General features: G+C 51.6%; 1 long non-coding RNA gene across 5 annotated transcripts; it reads left to right on the top strand.

Moving 5' to 3' along the window:
- Nucleotides 1-213: 213 nt before the first annotated feature.
- LOC108498549 lies at nucleotides 214-9,802 on the top strand. 5 transcript variants are annotated; one of them, XR_001875218.1, is made up of 5 exons: nucleotides 214-400; nucleotides 797-950; nucleotides 1,742-1,915; nucleotides 5,420-5,532; nucleotides 9,340-9,802. It is a non-coding gene; the product is annotated as an uncharacterized LOC108498549 (long non-coding RNA). The 5 variants fall into 5 exon arrangements; XR_001875215.1 differs by lacking the exon at nucleotides 214-400 and adding an exon at nucleotides 476-587; XR_001875214.1 differs by lacking the exons at nucleotides 214-400; nucleotides 1,742-1,915 and adding an exon at nucleotides 476-587.
- Nucleotides 9,803-10,447: the final 645 nt, after the last annotated feature.

Below are 10,447 nucleotides of genomic sequence, written 5' to 3'. Positions count from 1 at the left end.
TCCCTCTCCTTCCCCCCAGACACTTTTTATTCTTGTTTGGAGTCCCGCGTTTCCCCCCTTTGTAGAACCCCGCAAGTTTTCGGGCAGCCGGTCTGTGGCTGCTTCGGGGTCCGCCGGAGCGGGGCTGCTCCAAGTGCGCGGCTCGGCCCCTCGCACACAGAGGACAGGAGGGACTGGGGCGGTGTGTGAAGCCGCTGGTCCGCAACTCACTAAGCCCATGACTGACCCGCCAACGCTTCTTCCCCCAGTTCCCAGCCGAAAGGCGGCCGGGTGCCCTCAGCCCTCTCGCTGAGCGTTGTAAGGAGACCACCTTGAGAAGGGGTTAGAGCTGTCCCGGCGCAAAGGTCATCCCCGCACCCCGCTCCCATGCCTGCCGTCAGGCCATGAACTTTCCAGTGGGGTAAGTTCTCCTTTAAGAAAGCGAACTGTTCGTTATGCATATTTAAGACTGTCTGCAGAGCCCAGCTGACACGGGGCTGGAGGCTCACAGTCAGGACCCGAGCTCTCGGGGTCTAAATCATCCTAGTTTAAACGCACCCTCTGCCAGGGCTCCAGTTGGGAGCTCCTTGCCATTGCTTTAAACACATGTAAGTCAGAATGGGGGGGAGGGGGTTGGGGGGCTGGGAGAAGGAGGAGGGAAGCTAAGTCTAGTTAGGGAGATGTGTAAGGTATTTTGGTCATTCCAATCACCAACCTTCGCTCCCAAAACCAACCAAACAAAAAATAAACAATTAAGCAAGAAATCTTATTCTTGGACTTATTAAATACTTTTTTATTATTATTATTTGTCATCCAGCCTAGGGGTTCCTGCCTCCCCCTCAGCATGCCTGTAACCCTAAGGTAGCCGAGCGGTGGGGGTTCGAGGCTCCCTCCCTCCTTTGGCCCTTCACGAGAGCGCTTTTCTGGGCGCACAAGTGTGTGTGTGAGGAGCGGAGAGGAGCACCGAGAGGGTAAGTGAATCCCTTACTTCAGCCGGGGTGGGCAGGAGGAGACCTCTCACGTCACCCGAGGATCAGAGGGCTCCTCCGTCGCGCCGAAGGTGGGATCCCGACCGGCCTCTTCAGCCTGCAGCGAGCTGGGGGAGCCTCTTGGGGATGCGACCGCCTTGGAAAAGCCCCCTCCATGGCTAGGCACCCTGCCACCTCCGCGCGTGTGTACTTCTGTAAGTGTGTGCGAAACGACAAAGTGTATGTGAAGGTCAGGCGGGCGAGCTCAAGTGGGAAGGAGCAACTTTCAGTGCTGTGCTCTTAGCGGTTTCCTGCCTTTTAAAGTGAACTTGTTCGAGTGTGCTATTCAAAATGTGGTTCAGTAGTTATGCCTTCAAATTAAGTTGCTTCTCGGTCCTCATCGGGAAAAGCAGACATGTGTCCTCAATTGTATAGTATATATATAAAAAAAAATCTACTAGGTACTTTATGGTTCCATCTGGAGAAATTAAAAGCCCAGAGCTGTAATGTTTATTCTTACATAGTTTACAAAAAACGGGGGAAATGTGTGAGACACATGTCTCCAAATATAACCAAAGTGCTTTCCCTTCTGGTTAAAAAGTTGCATGCGAATGTTTTCATTTTAGCACTCCCTGCCACCTGTACTTCTCAGGGAAACTTTTCTTGGCGTTAGCGGTGAAGCACCAATAGTACTTATTAATGAATTAATTATTATTATGGCTGCTGAATTGACTTAAAGTGCTTTGAAGGCCAAACTAATCCATGTTAATCAGTTACAATTAATTGTGTTTCAGCTGTTGTTTTAAACACAGTTTCAAAGAGAGAGGCGAGGAGGTTGTGTATGGGGTGTAGGGCAGGGGTGTGATCCGGAGACCCTTCCCAGCCCATGGCACCGAGCCCATCGCTCAGAAGTTTCCTTTTGGCTTGCGAAACAGGCGCAACGTTGTCCCGCCTCGCGTGACATAAAGGTACGAGAGGAAACTTGGGTGACAAACACCTCCTTCTCCCACCGAAAGCTGCAAAGGTTAAGGGAGTCCTGGGCTTAGGAGCGCAGCCCCGGAGGGAAGTTTCCTCTTTGGAGTTAGCATTGCAGGGAGGGCACCGGCTTTGCTGTGCCATCTTTGCTTGGCCGCTTTGCTCAGGGCTTTTGTGTTGCCGACGGAGACGAGGAGTAGCGGTGGGCAGCGAGGCTGAAGGGCTCCGCAGAGCCCTCTCGCGGGGGGGGGGTGGCTGCAGCCCGTGCCCAGGAAGGTATGGGGGGAGAGAAGAAAAAAGGCCCCCGACGGGACAAGAGGCAGCTGGGTCGTGCTCTGTGCGTGCCAGGGAGGCCAGAGCGGCGGCCACAGGGCTAAGGGCAGGAAAAACCAGGACGGGCAGGCAGGCAGCCGAGAGAGATGCCAAAGGGTATGGTCATCCCCCGCCCTGCCACTCTCCGGCTGCCCCGCCGCTGGCGAGACCTAGGTGGTAGGAGTGCCGGGCTCAGCGGGGCGGCGGCCGGGAAAGCTGGGGAAGAGTAAGGCCAGAGAGAAGAGTTGAGAGAGTAGGGCAAAGTCTGGGAAAGACCCCGAGGGCAATGTGCAGGGGGGAGGCCCCAGGGCCGCGGTTTGGCCAGCTGGTCACAGGGCTGCCCCTGTTTGCCCAGTGCGGCGGCTACGGGGGAGTATCCCCTCCACGAGGGGTGGAATGCGAAAGTGGAGTGGGACTGGCTCAGGTGGACCGAGCAAAGACGGGGGTCGACCCGTCGGAGCTGGGGTACGCGCACCGACTGCTCACACCCTCAGTGGGAGCTGGTAGCAGGGAGGGGCTGGAGCCCAGCTGCCCCTCTCTTGCCAGGGAAACGATCTTTTCCACAACGATAACGACCCTCTTTCACAAAGTTAGGGGCGAGAGAGGGAGAGCCAGCACTCGCGCCTTGCCTGCCCCTCGGTCTCCGGCGGCTCCGGGGGGACGAGCCTGTCCCGGGGGACACTAGACGTCACCAAGAATTTCTTGTCCTCAGAAACTTACACTTCACAAAAGTAAAGCTCTCCCCCGAACCAGCCTTCAATGTGTATTTTGTTTTGTTTTGTTTCTTTGTTTGTTTTTAATGCCAGTCTGCAGAATGGCAATTGGAAAACCTCTATGCCCACCCTTTCTCTCTGGAATTGGGTTGCTGGGATTTTTTTGCTGTTTGATTTTTTTTTTTCTTTTCTTTTCCCACTCCAACTCCTTCTCAAAGATGCCCTTCCTTTCTCTCTCTCTTTTTTTCTCCCTTCATCCCATCCCAAAAACTCAGCTTTTGCTTAAGACAAAAGGACAAGGAAAAAACCAAACAACCCAACCCCTATACATGCAAACAGACCTTTCTTGGAGAGAAGTAAAACAAACAAAAAACTTCTACCTGCAACAGAAGAGAGGGTACAAAATTTCACGCACACGCACACACCGGTCCCGTATCTAATACAGCTGTAATTAATTGAAAATTGAGGAAAGAGATGTGTTTTCCACGTGGGAACATAGTAACTAAGGTGCAGTGGGCGGTCGGGTAGGCAGGACACGTCGTTCCTGCTCATCACGCGTGGAATCGTTTCCTTCAGCTGGGATGGGTGCTTGTGCAGATCTCGTAAAGGTGCAGGAGACAAATCTTCGGCTCTCGTATATCACAAAAGCACGATGCGTTGGATGGAACATACGTATTAATCAACTTTCTCCCTCTCCCTCCCTAGTTTTATTTGTTTCTCTTGGTTGCGGGACCTAGATGGTCAAAAACAAACAAAAGCACTTGCGTTTGTGTCGGCACTTTGTCGTCGGGGCAGCACACGCGCGTTAGATTATTGCCAGGGATTTATTTGCATGCAGCTGCAAACCCACAAGCCGGCTGCTGACCGCTGCGCATAAAGGGCTGCCGGGGCCGGCCCCTGCCCGGCCGCCGCGGCTCCCGGCGGGAGCACGGCCCGGGGGCCGGGGTGAGGGGAGGATTTGGGAGTGGGTTTGCTCCCAACACGGCCTGGGGGGCGGTCACAGAGCCGGCAGCAGCAGGGTCCCCAGAGCAGCCAGAGGCTGCAGGTGCGGGGGATGGGGGGGAGTCGGGGGCAGCCCCGGCCCGCAGCTCCCCTCCCCTCCACCCCAAAGGCAGCCGCAGCTCCCGCTGGCCTTGATCACAAACACATCCGGGAAAAGCTTTCCCTAATGCATATGTCCCGGGAAAAAAAAAGAATCGGTGGCGGATCCTCGGGATTTCCCAGAGCTATTTTCAGTGCTTTGAAAATTGCAGTAATGTCGATGTTCTTCCCCCACCCCCACCCCCCTTCTCCCCTCTCTTCGGCCCAGTAACGTTTGGCAGCCTTTGACGAGGGAGCTCTTAACCTTTGAAGCAAGGCTTTAGGTTCAAACTACCTCCTTCACTACCCCTGTAAGCCTCCCCTCTCCCCACATACAGGCACATTGCGAGGATGGATTTGGCGGCAGCTGGGATCTGTCTCCCCAGGCCTCCCCTCTACCTCAGGCTATGCCACTAGGTCTCCTTCATCTTCTCCCGAAGACACAGGTGAAGGCGCAGGGTTCCCAGGGCTTGAACTTGCTCCCCTCGGAGTGCAGCGGGAGCAAAAGCTGCCCCTGAAGCGGGAAAGGATGGGGTCAAACCAACCCCTGCATACTTGGGGGAGAGGGTGTCTCTTCGTCCCTCTGCTCCGACGGTCAGCATAGGACTGTAGGAGAAAGGGGAAGATGAAACTCGGTTTGGGGAACTTAATTATTTTGGCAGAGGAAAGAGATGTTCCCGCTCCAGGCAGGCTTCTTCGGCTGCACGTGAGCAAGGGGGCTGCTCCGGGCTTTTCTGCCAAAACAGGGGGCTACAGAGCAGGAGCTGCTAGGCATGGAGGGCAAGGCCGGGAGGGCCCCTCCTCGGGGAAAACCGTTCCGGTAGGGCGAAGCTGGAAGGACAATGAAGACACACAGACACACACACACAGGGACACGTTCGCCCTCCGCCTCCCTCGCATCCCCGCGGTGGTGCATGGGGATGTCGCGCTGCCCCTCGGCCACGCCGCGCCACCGGGAGGGGGTGAAACCCTCCCGCCTGCTGAAAGGCCGGGGGGGCGGGCAGGGCTGGGGCGGTCGGAGGGCAGCTCACCCCGCCGGGCCGCCCTGTCTAACGCGGAATCCCCCGGGTGCGGCCCGGTCTCTGGAGGGACACGGCTGGGCTGCGCAGGCACAGGAGCGCTCATTCCCCTTACTCCCCTGCAGAGCACAGAGGGGGTGTCTCCAGACCCATTTCCTCTAGAAACTGGGGAATAGGAGGCTGGGGGGTGCTTGCGCAAACCGGGATACGCCTCTGGGCTACAGCGGGCAGCGCTTGTGGGGAGCGGGTCAGTAACACGAGTGGCCAGGAAAAACGCGGGGAAAAGCAGGAGGGGATGAAACCATTCGCAGGCTCTTTGCGGATAGGGGGTGTGTTGTCATCTTTGTTTTGGTTCTGTTGTTTTGTTTTCCAGGAGATTGGGACAATAGCTGGAGTGGATTATGCATTCCCGTAGGCGATACTTCCCTATATGAGCTTCAGGATGCAGTTGGAAGCTCGGGAACAAAGCGGGCATCGAATGTCAAGGTAACTGGTCCCCTTCCTTTGTTTATGCTATTGTTAATGACGGGGCTCACTCAGCCCTGGCCTCAGCCGTGCCGTATGGCATTAATATGGACTTGAGAGAATAGGCAGGGCAATTAAAAAACAAACCCCAAACCCAGAACAGCAGCAGCATCCAGCCCAAGACCAGTTCTTCAGGTAAAACATGCCTCTTCTGAGCTGCTGACAATGATATTGTCATCTCGCCTAGTATTCACAGAAATACACATACCGCTTGAAAGATTAAACGTCTCTGTATCCGTCATTAACACCAAGGGGAGACACCGTAACCCCGTTCTTCAGTCCCAAATCAAAAGGGAAAGGACATTACCTTCAAATACCCACTATTACAGCATAAGGGGATTCTCATCATGATAAAAAAAAATTAAAATTAAAAAATCTAACAAAATTATTCTTTTAATCATGATTATCTAAAATTAGCAGAAACCTGAGTGTTTATTGACTCATTTTTCTTCTTCTCGAGTTAGTGGATGGCATTTAAAGTTCAACATTTCACACATCTCCTTGTTTAGTTTAATTTCCTCGACAATCTAGCAATTTCAGCAAACTGAGTTAAAAATTTTGGTACACATCTGATTATGGATCTGCATAAAATAGACAAAACATAAAAATGTATAACAAAACATAAAAATGTTTTGTTATATTAGGAAGAGAAAGGAGTGTAGATTTGCATGTTTGTGAGGATGCATATGTGTGTGAGAGAGAAACAAATCTAGAGCTTTGCACCTTACATGTGGTCTGTAGTTTTAGTGTGGATGCTGGAACAAATATCTATTACAGTTCTCTGAGAAATGTCCCACTTGGGCAGACAGACCTCTGTTTTGAATGAGAGCTCCAGGAGATGAACGAAATGTATGTTACTCCAGAACAATTCTTTACAAACTCATTTTTTTTTAGAAAGATTAATTTCAGCTCTGCTATTCTGGGCCCATTTCCTGTCAGGGAAGGGATATAATAATGATTAATGCCCAGCACTTCTCATATCTTTTGTACTTAGTAAATATTTGCAATGTCTTGAACGTGGAGGGGAGGTGAAGAGATGAGCCCAAACTCAGCTTCAGAAGATCCTCACTGCACTCACACAGAGGCAGGAAAAATCCAAACAAGCAAACCAACCTTTCAGAAGACCCTCTAGTCCACAGCTCCCTTACAGTTATGCACTTACTTTATGTATTTTATCTGCCTGGTTGGTGAAGTGGTCTAAAAACATCAGGCTACCTGTTTTTTTGTGGCCAGCTCAGGGTGTACATTAGTACTCCAGTTGAAAGTGGAGCCTGGAGTTGTTGAGCAAACAGTTCCTGCTCGACTGTAGCGTGAACTGAATGCTGTATAGTCAGCTATATGGAGCGATGACAGGGAAGTAGCATCAAGCATTTCCAAAACTACTAACAAAATGTTACTATATATAAAATGTTTATACAGCTCATGTTCCCTCAAATTGTTTAAATTTCAGTTTGATGCACGTAAATATAGCAGCCATACCAGGTTCCCCATTAGCCAGTCCTTGCTTTTTTAAATCAATTCATTTCAATTTGAAAGAATGGCCCCATACACAAGACAGTCAACAGCCCTTTGACTTTTTCCACTCAGTGTGGACCTCAGGAAGAAATAGCATCTATCTTTGTCATTTCACATGCTATTACAGCGCCTTGACATTGTTTTTTAAGAGCAGGCCTACTACCAGTGAGGGTAACAGTCCCCAGCTAGTTCCCTTTTTCTAATCCATTTTCCCCCTTTTCCTTTTGAGAAAAAATAGTTCTGCTGAGCCCCGAGATCTGGACTTTGGGGAGCAAGGCACAGTGGTCTGATATAAAAGCACTGTCTCTGTGGGTAGAAGCTCTCCTGTGTACCATGAGCCTTACAAGAAAGGCAGCGAGGGGACATTTGGAGTAACCATGCATCTGGCATCAAGCGACAATTCACACTACCGCAGAGGAGTTTGTTCCCAAACCAAATACTTTGTGGTGCTCAGTGCTGGTGTCAAATTGGTTTGAACTGTCCCAAGTCTAAAATAAAGTTTTCCACTGTGGTATACCAGTGAGCTTTTCTTGCTAAACCTTCCCTGCTTGTGTTGAAGGTATAGAGCTGATGTAATACTGTCTTTTCTCCCCATGGATGGGCGCAATAGGAAAAGTTCAGAAAAGTTCTGTTTATCTTTTTTCGCCTTGTAGTTGAAGAAATGCAAGCTATCAGAAACAAGCCTAAGTTTGAAGGTACAGTTTTCAACATGTGAGTTGGAAACATATGCACTGGCACTATTCAACTGATCTGTAAGGGCTGTGCTCAAATTTTGGCTTTTAATCTCAACTCTGTTAGAGAGAGATGCAAAATGGAATGGAATCTGATTATTTATGCTGTAGTCTTGTGATACACATCCTATAAACGTTGGAGAGAGAAGCAAAACACTTTGCTAAAGCTTTGGGTAAACCTGAGTTTCAAGGGGACTCTAGTCTTCACAGGTTCTTACTTCACTGCCTTTCTTCCCTTAGTATTTGTTATATGGGATTTTTTTCTGCTGTTCTACGTTTTAAAGTGAGTAGAGACTAAATCCTGCTGAGAGAGTGAGCTCCCTCCACCACAAACTCACGTTTGGAAAATGCCTTCCCCTTTTGACTGCCCCCCTTCAAATCATCCTCCCTCTTTCAGGGCAGAAAAGAAAACTTCAAAAGAGAAAGAGAGAAGTGGGAGTGGGGAGGACGGGGGAACCCCTGATTCCTCAGTGATCTGCACAGCTCGGACAGACCTACAAGTTCCCCTTCACCTCTTGCAGACAAGTCCCGTCGGAGAAAAAAACCCATGCCTGAACTTTTAACGTGGCTTGGGGTTTACACCATTCTGGCTCCATTTCAGAAATCTCGAAAGGGGGGGGGGGAAACAACACCAAAAACAACAAAAGAAACAAAAAGGGAAAAAAGTTTGGATTTAACTCTTTGTTGCTAAAAACCCCACCACAACCAAACCCCCAGCCATTAGCAAAAGCGAACAGCGTCACTGGCAGTCGGTGCCCGGTCCCGAGGCGGCCCTCCCCGCCACACAACGCCGATGGCCGGCAGGGAGAGGCAGCCCCAGCCCTGACTGCCAAGCACCTTGGGTGCAGCCGAGCCCCGGAGCTCCCCCCACTGCCCCGCGGAGGGGGCAGCACTCCCTCCGAACATTGTGGGGGAAGGCAGCCCTGCCGGGGATCTGCGGGGCTGGCAGGGAAGTTTTTGGTACTGCTAAAGGCATATATACACACACATACACATATATCTATCTATATCATACACACACATCTTTATATATAGATTTATATGTAGGTGTCTAGTCTATGTTTAAATTATTCTATCTATACACACAGTCCTCCCCTGATGAGGTCATTCTCCCATATATACGAGACTGGGTGCATGGTGCCAGAATCTAACTCCAAGATCTTATCTCTGGCGATCTGAAAGCAATCTAAAGTAAATGTTAGCAGAAGGGGAAATAAATTTTGGAGAGAAACATTCAACAAGGTGTCCCTGAAGCCTTTTCCCCCGCCCTCCCCAGCCGATGTACCCACGCACTTTATGCCAAAGAGAGCCATTTCGGAGCAAGGGACTCCTGCTTCTGAGCAAGGACAGACTGCACCCCGCGTCGTGGATCTCTGCCTGGCTGGGGCTGCACCTTGACAATTTTAATCTCCTATTCCCTTTCCCGAGCGATGCTCTCCTCTCTAATGCGCTAATTTGCTGCAGCTTATTTATTTTATTTTTTCCCCTGTGGCTACAAATGTCTTAATGTTTTTGATTTCAGGAAACTCAAAACGGAAGGAGGGATGCTACTTGAAAGTGTGACTCAAAAAAAGGTTTCGCTTTACAGCCATCAGTAGCACCAGGAGACAGCTCCATTAAAAAAGTAGTTTTCCACTGCTCTTGAAAAGCCGTTATTTTTTACATCGCTTTTAGGAAGATAGATTAACAAAACATCACATTTCAAGCCACTCTGATCTGTAATTAAATGGAGGAGCCCGTTTGTATTCTCCTATGGCTTTTACAGAAGTTGCAGTGATCCAAAGTCAGGTTGCTGTGTCAGAGTGGCATTTTTATTAATGAGAATACAAAAAGCTTGCATATTCTTAGCCCGGCTTGAATTTAGTTGCTAAGCAACCGCTGTATGGTAATTCATCCGCGAAATTTAAATCTTGGAGAAAGGATCCTGCGTTTTGCTGAATGGTCGCCACGAGGAAAACAACTTGTGGGACCGGCGGCAGCTGCCGCCGCGCCACCGCGCCGCCCGCCCGCCGGCTCCCCCGGGCCGCCCGCCGCCCCGGGACGGCCCGCGGGGAGGGAGCGCAGCCGGGCACCGGCGGCCGCCCCGTCGGCGCTGCCCCGGACCGGCCTCCCACGGGTAGGGAAACGCGGTGCCAGCGTTTCCCCGCGCGTGGCGCGGCCCGGGCCCGGCCGCAGCCGCCCGGTTCGAGAGGGGTGGGGACGAGGCAGGTCCCAGCGCGGCCCCGGGGGCGAGGCCACGTGGGCACCTCCGCGGACCTGGCTGCTCCTTTGGTGTCGGGGAGGACGGGATGGGCGGCGAACCTTCCCCCGCTCGGCCTTCACCCCTTAGCTTTTTGTGTCGCCAAAGCCTCTCAACCAAAGAACTCCCTACTGCTGTGTCATTGACACTGCGGGGCCGCTCGCCCTCCTCTCCTCTCGCTCCCGCCGCCTATTGAGCGCTGCGCCCGCTCCATTGTGCCAAACTGCAACTGAAAACACCGATGGGGCAATAATCACCTCCCTGCATCTCCTCCACTTGCTCCATCCATCCCTCTCGCCACAGGCGACCAAGCTCCTCGCCGACCCTGGCTTTAGCAAAATGGGTCCCTGTCCTCAAGCGCTTGCCCCACGCCTGCCTCCGAGGCCAGGAC

This window comes from Lepidothrix coronata, unplaced genomic scaffold (assembly GCF_001604755.1).
Source record: "Lepidothrix coronata isolate B3197 unplaced genomic scaffold, Lepidothrix_coronata-1.0 Scaffold60, whole genome shotgun sequence".
In the NCBI taxonomy this organism is placed as follows: Eukaryota; Metazoa; Chordata; class Aves; order Passeriformes; family Pipridae; genus Lepidothrix; species Lepidothrix coronata.
Note: the sequence above shows the minus strand (reverse complement) of the source record. Positions and strands in the feature narration are given on the sequence as shown.